This window comes from Brassica napus, chromosome C2 (assembly GCF_020379485.1).
Source record: "Brassica napus cultivar Da-Ae chromosome C2, Da-Ae, whole genome shotgun sequence".
Taxonomy (NCBI): Eukaryota; Viridiplantae; Streptophyta; class Magnoliopsida; order Brassicales; family Brassicaceae; genus Brassica; species Brassica napus.
Genome location: NC_063445.1, coordinates 7,069,849 through 7,081,074, shown reverse-complemented (window position 1 = coordinate 7,081,074; position 11,226 = coordinate 7,069,849). Strand labels below are relative to the sequence as shown.

Genomic DNA, 11,226 nt, shown 5'->3' with positions numbered 1-11,226 from the left:
TTTTATTCTTTTTGGTGTTTTTGAACCATTCATATATATACAAATTTGGTTTGGTTTCAGTTGAGTTGTTTTGGTTTTTGGTTTAGTAGGAAAGTTGAGAACAGATTAATATCCAAAATTAAACGCAATGTCCAATTCGGTTCCTATTCAATTCTGCTTTCTTAGGTAATTTTAGATTTATAAATTAAAAATAGCCGAAAATATGGGGTTTTCAGTTTAAATATTGAGTAAACCGGGTTGTTTGGATAAAATATATCAAATAATTCAAATATTTTTTAATATTTGAATATAAAAATATTCGGGTAATTCGATTTTTTTGTAATTTAATTTATAAATAGTATTTTTAAAATATTTGGTTATTCAGAAATTAAATAAAATTAATATTTGTTGGTATATAATTTGTATTTTAAAAATTCAGGTACACATTTTGTTTTCGATTTGGTTTCAGTTTTTTTGGTTCCATAGATATAAGATTTTTGCAGTATTTATGAAATTTAGTTTAATTTTGGTTTCGACCTTTTACTTTGGTACAGTTTGGTTCGCTGTTCCGGAAAAATGTATGTTTTAAACACTTTTTTTTAAACATGGAAAATTTTATTTAGATTCATTATTTTATATAAAAATTTATCTTAAATAAAGTTATTTAATTTCGATAACAAACCCGCGCTTTTAAGCGTAGGTCAAAATCTATTTTGACTTTATAAGAGAAGAGAAGACTTCCAAAGAAGTCTGTTTTCAAAACAAAAAGTTTGACTAAAATCTCGGAATAAAATTATTGAAAACTTCTCAAGAACTCTTCTAATTGTTTAGTTTTAATATTAAATATTTTATTACTATTATCAATTGCAAAATTATCATACACAGATTACTTGCAAGAGTTTGGAGACTTAGTGTAACTGTAAGAAAACATCTCAAAAGTCTTTTTTTTTTCCACCAAATTTTGATTTAATAAAAAAAAACGGGCCAAGCCCAACGGCCGAAGCCCAAATACAAAGGCCCACATTATTAATCGGCCAACCAAAAACAAACAAAAGTCTAAGCCCAAATTAGCTACACCGGCCCAAAGCCCACATCCTCGAACCCAGCACCGACCGGCTCTGGAACGCGTGCCTCGAGGAGGCTGAAGCGAAACACGTGTGGAGATCCTGACCGTCAGTGCGCCACGCGTCGCTCCGCCTCGACCCAACCTTCTCCGCCTCACCAAGCCGCCGTACCCAACCGCTGAAAACCTCGTTTCGCCGGAGCTCTTAATCCCTTCGAGCCTCCACCGAAACCAAATCTCTTCTTCACCATACTGAAACCTTGTCGGAGAGAATCATCCCACTGTGGAGAGCTCATCCGACGGCGAAGCTACAAACCCTAAATCTCACAACCCGAGAAACCTCTTCTGCTCCATGACCAGAGCCCATACTCGAGCAAACAAACACCCTCGAGACGCTGAAACCGGCGACATAAGACTGACGGAGCCTTAACCTCCCGGAAACTTGAGCTGACAACGACGAAGTTGTAGGAACTTCCGCCTCTCAGCGACTAAAACCGGCGGCGGCGGAGCTAACTTAGCCTCCACCTCCCGGAACCGAATACACAAACATCATCACCTCTCCGCTCCTGCAGACCTCCGCGTCTTCACACCAGTGACAGAACCACCACATAGGGTGACTGACCAGAGCTTAGACAAGGCGAAAGCCGTTAGAATCGAGGGTGAGACACAATCGGGGACTTTTTGCTGAAGAGTGACGGTCTCCGGCGACGGCACGCATGCTCACGCACCGGCCGATCGCCGGAGATCTACTTTCTCTCTCTCGATCTACTTTCTGCAATAAAATATTTTGCCTTGTCTCAAAAGTCTTTATGGTAGAAGACTTATCCAGACATCGTTTTTGGGGAAAGCCAAAATTTTAAAAAGCTTTGGCAATTACAAAACCAACATATTTACGAGGGAAGATTTTTAGAAAAGTCTACACGATTTTTAATACAAAGAAAAGGTATAAGATTTCTAGAGAATGAACAAATTGATTATTAAGATCGTACTTGTTGATAGATTGGAGCTAGGGATGCAACAATGGGTAATTATCCGCAGGGTACCCTAACCCCTTCCAAAATTTGAAAATCCACCCTACCAGTGGCGGATCTAGAAGTTACTTCGATCCGGGGCATACATATAATTTATCATAAATGTCAACAGAGGCATTTGTCAAAAATTTGAAAAAATACACTGAAATTTTTAAAACCATGGTGGGCAACTGCCCCACCCTTTGTCCATCTACATCCGCCACTGCACCCTACCCTATTTGACTAAATAGATTACGGTAAAAAACGGCCGGATAGCCTTATATCCGAGCTTAAATAGGGTTTGCCATATAGGATTTAGGGTACCTGTAATGTTTTCTGCAGATAAAAAAATATTTTCAATAACTTAAAATACAATTATTTCATTTTCTACCATAAACGCAAAATCGTATTTTCCGAAAAAATGCAAAATTTTATTTTTCCGCCAAAACCAAAAATTTTGTTTTATCGCTAAAAAAATATGTTTTCCCGCAAAAAAGTAAAATTTCATTTTCTGAAAAAATGCAATTTTTCGCCAACAATTCAATACTCCATTTTCCCGAAAAAAAAAACAAAATCTCATTTTTCGCCAAAATGAAAAATCCCATTTTTCGCACAAAAACACAATCCTAATTTTCTGCAAAAAAACACAAATTCATTTTTTTCCGCCAAAAATGCAAAATCATGTTTTCCGCCAAAACGAAAAATTCCATTTTCCCTCCTAATGAAAATCGTGGTTTCCCGCCAAAAATGCAGAATCATGTATTCCCGCCAAAAATGCAAAAATTTGTTTTTCCGCCAAAATGCAAACCGTTGAACCTTAGGATTTCAATAATAATTTCATCACAAAAATATTTTTCAAAAGTGTTTGCATATATTAGTATCATATTTTTATTCTTTTTAATATATTTGGAATTTGCTTATTGATATGAAGTTTATAAACAATGTAAAAGTAGTAAATTTCCATACATATCAAAAGTTAGTGTTATGGAAAATACACAATATATCTGATTAGTTGCCCTTTATTAACAAAATTCCCAACAAGAAGTAGATGTGTTGATAATGTGTCCAATCAACCAAGTGATTCAAATATCAAATGAAAATAACAATAGCTCCAAGTAATATGGCGAGTGTTTTGAATTGTCAATAGTACCCCTCAACTAAAAATTTGACGAAAGAAACCCTCAACTTTAATTGTGTTAACACTTGTCACCCTTTGTCACGGTATTTTAGACGGAGGGTGAAATACATTAACGGAACTAAAGTTGAAAGTTTCTTTCGTCAGATTTTTAGTTGAAGAGTTATTTTGCGATCCATCTTTAGTTGAGGAGTTTTATTACTAAACACGATTAAATATTTTAAAATTTTTAGTATCACTTATGTATTATTTTAAACTCTTACAATGGATTTATAAGCCTTTAAACTAAACTATAAATTCTTATACAATAATTTATCAATTTTATAACTGATTTATAAAGCTTTATAAATATTTTAATACTTTTACAAATGATTAATAAGGCTTAATCATGATTTTATAAGTTCTTATAATTTCTGCTTTTTGTTAGGATGAAATAATACATGGTTAGTCGTGATATTACAAAAATATGAAGTAAAGCAATAAATCGGTTAATTATAAAGGAGGAAACACATAAAGTTTTCTTATATTAAAATTACCAAATATCAAATAATTTAAGATTTCTAAGTTATACTAAGTTATAAGTAGTGTTGAAGATAATTAATTAGTTTAAAAATTCAACCTTCTTGCTTAAAGTGTGGCATCGGCCTTCTTATTCTCTTCACATGATTTCCCAAATTGAGTCATACTCTCTTCCTACTTCCGGGAAAATAATGATTATTTTTATTCTTATTATACTCTTACCATATTAATCAATAAAACTATATCTTTGATTTTCTTTTCTTTCTTTATCTATCCAATCCATTTTTTTGTAGTATGAAAAACAACCATATCTTTAAACTTATAAAATCATCATTAAACCTTATTAATCATTTATAAAAGTATTTAAATATTTATAAAGCTTTATAAGTGGGTTATAAAATTGATAAAGTAATGTATAAGAGTTTATAAATTATTTTAAAGGCTTATAAATGGATTGTAAGAGATTTAAATAATGCATAAGTGATAATAAAGATTTTAAAATATTTAATTGCATTTAGTAATTAAACCTATTAACTTAAGATGAATCATAAAATAATCCCTCAACTAAAAAGTCGACGAAAGAAACCCTCAAATTTAATTCCAATAATGTATGTCACCCTCCATTTAAAATACGGTGACGCAGTGTGACAGACGTTAACAAAGTTAAAGTTGAGGTTTCTTTCGTGAAATATTAGTTGAAGGGTTTTATTACTAAAAACCGTTAATTTTATAGATTAGATTATGAAAGCAGTTAATGAGACTGTCTACAACCTTTTATCTGGCAGAGATGGAAACTTTCTTTGAAATGTATACTCCCTCTGTATCAAAATAAGTGGATTTTAAGGTTTTTGCACACCAATTAAGAAATTACAAACTTTTATTTAATTTTTTTCGTTTGTCTAAAAACAACAATAAATACATATAATTCAACCAATAGAAAATCATACTGCAGTTTACAAATAGTCAAAAACATAAAATTGTATTTACTTTTTACATAGAAACTTGAAAATATCACTTAAAATGAAACAAAAATTTTCTCTTAAAACATCACTTAAAGTGATACGGAGGGAGTATATAGTTACGATTGAGTATAATTAATTCTACCCATTCTCTACTATTTTAAATTATGTTTAATATATACTTTTTATTAAATATTGTTTTCAACTTTTAATTCAAAAATAATTATATGTAATTTTTAATATAAGTGTTTAAACAATATTTTTTAAGACGATAAATAATGTTTTAATATCTAATAAAATTCAATGTTAAAAACTATTGCATGCAAATTTTCTGAAATGGTTAATTTTTATTTATTGATACTATTAGTTTAGAATTTATTAATATAAATAATATATTTTCACATATTTTAAGAGTAAATAATTCAAAATGCTATAAATATTATGGTGGTGGACAGTGTGAAGTCAAAATTTTATTTCAACTATTAAAGACTGAAAACATTTGCTTTGAAATCTAATTTGATTAAATACAATGTGTATTGTTTCTAGTTCTTTTTAGCTTTTTTGTGGTCAGCAAAAAATTTCATGTTTAATTTATTTGGTCTAATCTTATTTGATTCACCTTATTTCTCGAGCCCAAATGAGTTTTTGACCACAACTTTGCTTGGCTAATATATATGTTTAATTTTGGCCATTACTTTTTAAATTTTTTAAAAATAGTAAAACATTTTTACCAAAAAAAATGTAAATATATTCCACTCTAATGTCTATAAAATCATATTTCTTTAACAAATATTTTAGATAAAAGGAGATGAACTACCTCATATTTATGCTAGTTATTGCTATGTGTTCTGGTTTGAATGAAGGATGTGGTTAGTGTGATACGAACACTTTAGAAGTTCAAAATCAACTCAATCCAGGTAGTACTCTCAAAGTTAATTGCTCATCCAACAAAAACCATGTTGAGGGTCTCCACGAGCTAAAATTCAATGAGAAATATAATATTACAGTTAGAGAGTTAGGAATGGGAAACAGAATTGTATGGCGTTGCACCTTATGACATGGGGATAAAGTGAAAAGTTCTCAAACTATATGGCGTGCATACAGAGGAGCCAGTCAAATGCGAAGTGGTGAAAAACGTTCATGGATTGATAGAGTTGATGGAATTTACTTAGAGAAAAATGATAAAGCGAAGAGGCTCGAACATCATTGGATCGTTGCTAAACAATGAGTTTTGTCTTCTTAAAATCTATTTACATATGATTCTAAGATTATTTTTCTGTCATATGAGATAAATCATCATTTTAATTTTGGATAGTAATAATATTCAAAGATTTTTATGATCAATATCAGTTTATAATTTATTCGGTCTAGAATGAGAATGACCGGTAAAAATGTTTAGTTTACAAAAGATCCATGTAAAACATTTGTTTGTGTGATGTTTACCGTATGAAAAATTGAAAATAATTCATGGTAATTTTCATTCTTATCACTACATTTATATGTGATATGAATAAAGAAATGTTTAGTTTACAAAAGATCCATGTAAAACAAATTATATGTGATGTTTATAGTACGAGAAAGTGAAAATAAGTTCATGGTAATTTTCATGTTTATCGCTACATTTATATGTGATCCGGATAAAGAAATCTCTCTCTCATCACAATACTAAAAACAGCATATACTCAATGGTAAGACTGCCACGTCAGATTTAAAAATCATCCAATAAAAATTTTACAAAGTGCCATGTCATATTGATTTCTGTCTGAGAATAAAAATTATTGTTTCATTGGACTTCGTCATTCTGCGGCCCAGTAACACAGGTAAAGAAATCCTATCAACTCTTTCCTTCGACTTCGTCTTCTCCTTTCCTCTTCATCCAATCTCCGTTACTGAGCCTCATCTACCATCAATCGATGGTGTTCTTCAGTACACTTCGTTTCACCTCCCTCTTTATCTCCTTCTATATAAACCGTTTGTCTTAAGTTGATCCGATTCAATCCCGAAAACCTCCTCTGCTGAAACTATAGCAAAGAAACCAAACGGCAAGTTCACTATGTCCCACTATCTTGCTTTTGTTTGTTATTCAATTAACCAAAATAGTGCCAGTTTCAATTAAACTGCCCTCTTGATTGTAGAAGCCATTGTATGCCATTGCTCTTGCGATGGCTTCCACTGATTTTATGCTTCATCAATTCTGATTTGATTTTCTCTTCTTTTTTTTCCACACCAGGGGTTGATTTTGGGAGCACTTTTCTTGCAGCCTAGCTTCCTGGTAAGGGTTGAGGTAATGTAAGTCTTTGCTCGGTTTGGTTTAACGATGTGGGGGTGAGGCTCTTATTTTTGTTGCATATCTATTCTCCTCTTAGACCTTGTGAGGAATAGTAAATTTTTTTTGTCAGATTAGTTGAGCTTAGAATCATAATTATATTTTCTCTGGCGGTAATGTTCATTACTTAGTGAATGCCTTGGTAATTTATTATAACTTTATGTATTTGTTGTGACTAAACTGGTTGATAAACTTTGGAATTATAGGAAACAGATGGTCTAAAGGATGCATTAGGCAATGAGATACTGTAGCTTAAGGTATTTTCTCTATCCTGATTCTCAAATTGATTTTGGAGACTGTACCTATATTTTCCTTTGGCTGTGTGTTCGACAGGATCAACTTGGTTCAAGACAGAAGGCTATTTCTTTCTTTGAGCGTGACAATTCAAGCAACTATCCGATACCCGCCTACATTGAGATACCCACGGATGGAACTGAGGAGTGGGAAATTGACGTGAAACAGCTCCAAATTGAAAAGAAAGTGGCATCTTGGTTCATATGAGGGGATCTGTGAGTTTTATTTTTTTGTAAGATTTGTTTTAAAAAGTGTTTAACTTTTTATCCAGAAGTGACATTAATATGTTTTTGATTCCTATGCAGGCACAGAGGCACTTATTGCAGTCAGGAGGTTGCTATCAAATTTCTCAAACCTGAGCGTGTAAACGCGGAGATGCTTAGAGAATTTTCTCAAGAAGTTTATATTATGAGGTTAATGCAATTAATTTGAATCATGATGTGGAATGCATAGTAAGATTTGTTTACGGAGTAAGATTTGTTTACGGAGTAAGATTTGTAAGATACAGAGTAAGATTTGTTCTCTCTCTGGTTATGCTTCATGTAGAAGCAACAGAGACTCTCTCTCTCTCTCTCTGGGTTCTAAAATTTGGGTTTATTTTCTGAGCAGATTGTCAAGGTTGCTGATTTTGGAGTTGTCAGAGTACAGATTGAATCAGGGGTGATGACAGCTGAAACAGGGACATATCGATGGATGGCTCCGGAGGTATGAAGTCCATAACTCTCTGTTTGATCTCTCACTCACTCACTCACTCACTCACTTTGACAATATACTTCTGAGATCCAGGTGATTGAACACAAACCTTACAGTCACAAAGCAGACGTGTTCAGTTATGGGATAGTGATATGGGAACTTTTGACTGGTCATGTAAGAGTTCTGCTTACAATTCTTTCTCTGAATTGTTCTACATGCTAATTAAAGATACTCTGACTAAATTGTAAATGGAAACAGATCCCATATGCTTACTTGACTCCACTATAAGCGGCTGTTGGCGTTGTTCAGAAGGTACTGTATTTATTTTAAGAACGTCGCATTCAAGATTTTTTTGGCTAAATTGAATTCTTCTTTTTTCTACAGGGGCTTAGACCAAAGATTCCAAAGAAGACACATCCAAAAGTGAAGGGACTTCTACAGAGATGCTGGAACCAAGACCCAAAAGACAGACCAGAGTTTGAGGAAATCATAGAAATGCTTCAACATATAATGATTGAGGTAAACGTCGTACCGTGATGATGATCCGAGTAAAAAAAAACCTTTTAGAGGCGAGATTTCTGAGAGCAGGATGTGGTGGTGGTGAAAACAAGCAGGTTGGAGATGAACACCCTGCAGATAAGGACAAGCACTGTTGGAGATAGTGAAATATATTATTTATATAAATATAATTATATATTTTTATTTACATAATAGTTTGTAAAAAAATATTTAGCGTAAGTAATATCATAATTTTATAAAATACTAAAATCAATTGGGTTAGTTTTCAACTTTTACAAATAAAAAATATTATTTGTTCATTGGAGATAGTCTAAGGTATGACCGACGTAAACGAGAGATTTCAACTTTTTTGATTCTTACTACTCTAATGTTTCATTATAATTTGAATATTCTCTTTGTTTAATAATATAATGGTTTAAAAGTATTTTTGGTTTTACTATATAATTTTTTTTTATATTTCAATATAATTTTATATTTATTTGATATTGTGTGGCCAATTAAATTATGTAAATTACTGTGTAATTGATTAAATTTATATATTGAATGACAATTTTCTATAGTGATAATTTTAAAATATTACAGATTTTAATTAAAACTAATTATACTTTGAAACAAATATAAAAAATCAATAAACTAACTCTATATAGATATGAGGACGAAATTGTAAAGTGGTGTCATCTTGAATTTCTCTCATTCTGTGCATTCCTAATTGAAAGGAGATAATCAACATCTAATATTATATTATTCTCAGTAGATTAGAAATGGTCGAACCGTAAACCAATTAAGGATGATGTGATGAAGACATAAAGATGTATTTCCAGTTATCACAAATATATAATCAATTTTTACAATAACTTAATTATGTACAGCGAAGGACAACAGAGAAGAGTTTTCATACCTTCTAATATTATAACATCTCACTATATTAGTGGCTAAATCAGTTTTCTCTAGCATAAGTACTCACTTCATTCTTGGAGTTTAAGCTTTTCTATCTAATGATATTAGTAGTTTGATCCAAAAAAAAGAAACGGTCGAACTGTACATTGTAATTGGAGACTGAAAACAAACAAAAATCAACCGAAGACTTTTAAGTATATGAAACAAAAATTAAAAATAGCAATTCTCTGTAATTAAAAAATAAGACAGTAAAATTGTAAAAATACAAAATAATAAAATTGTAAAAATACAAAATAAAACAAAAAAATATACACAGAAAGAAAGATTTAGTAAAATAAAATCATAATATAACTTCCATAATTGATAATACTCAGTTACACTAAAAAAATCTACATGACCAACATACACAGTTTTATTTACATCTTTAAACCTATTATCTAATTAAAATGATTCTAAAAAAAGTGCTAGCATGAAAAATTAGTAAATGAATAAAAATATATTATATTAATAAAATAGATTTTAAAGACTTTTAAATCATGTAATATTACAAAATTCAAAATTTGTTTATTACAATTAATATTTTACCATTAAATATATTAAAATAATATTCTAGATCGATATTTAATTGTCATTTTCAACTATTAACCGTAAAAATATTATTAAGTACGTTTTTTAAAAAGTGGGTTTTATATTTTAAGTAGGTCATTGGAGTACTTTTTATTTTCGTGAATTTATTCGAGATGAGATTCCGATCTTGATATTAGTCTAAAATCTCAGACTTGATTCTTCATATTTTATTAGTTAATTGTGTTACATATAATAGAAATACTTACTTCAAACTAAAAATATATAAAAAAATAATCAAATTTAAAAATTAGTTATATATAATTTAATATACAAAAATTTACATACAAATAAAAATGATAAATGTAAGAAATTTAAATATATTATCCGCGCTAAGTATCTAGTGTTTATAAAGAGATGTAGCGAGCAAAAATACTGTTCCACGCCAACATATACAATTCTTTAACATGATGAAATATCTACGCGCCCGCGTTCTGTAACTATACGGACCACACAGGAACAACTCCCCCTGCCGCGTGTAGCATCCGGTGAGGTCATATTCGCCACGGCTATGCTGCACCCACCATATACACGGCCGATTACTTGGTTAGGCGTCAGAGTTTTGGAACATGGATAAATATTAGTAATGATAGACCTAGCGGTGAATAAAATGTAGACGCATTTTCTGCCATCTTTCAGAACATCAACTATATCGTGTATATTCTACGGGTATATGGATTTACATACGGTATTTTTGTATTTTATGTCTACTAGACTATTATGTCTTCAGTAAATTTACATTTCTAAGTTGTTGTATATGGTAGATTGGGGTAATTGACATTTGTAGACCAATTTTGAAATTGTTATTTCGATAATAGTTCCATCACAAAATTTTTTTTTTCAAAAGTGTACATATATATTCGTATAATTTTATATGTTTTTATATATAGAGAATTTACTTATTGATATGAAGTTTTTAGACAACGCAAAAGTAGTAAATTTCAAAAGATATCAAAAGTTGATTTTATGGCAAATACACAATAAATTAGATTAGTTGCTCTTTATAAACTAAATTTTCTACAAGAAATAGATGTGTCGGCAATGCGTCAAATCTACCAAATGATTCAAATATCAAATGAAAATAACAACAGCTGCCAAGTAATCTGGAGTGTTTTGTATTGTCAATCAATTTGTTCCATCTACTTTTATAGATTAGATTATGAAAGCAGCTAATGAGAGTCTACCAACTATTATGTGGCAAAGTTGGA

The 11,226-nt window shown here is 30.9% G+C and overlaps 1 pseudogene; it reads left to right on the top strand.

The window, feature by feature from the left end:
- Positions 1–6,718: 6,718 nt before the first annotated feature.
- Positions 6,719–10,912, top strand: LOC125582141 (annotated as a pseudogene).
- Positions 10,913–11,226: the final 314 nt, after the last annotated feature.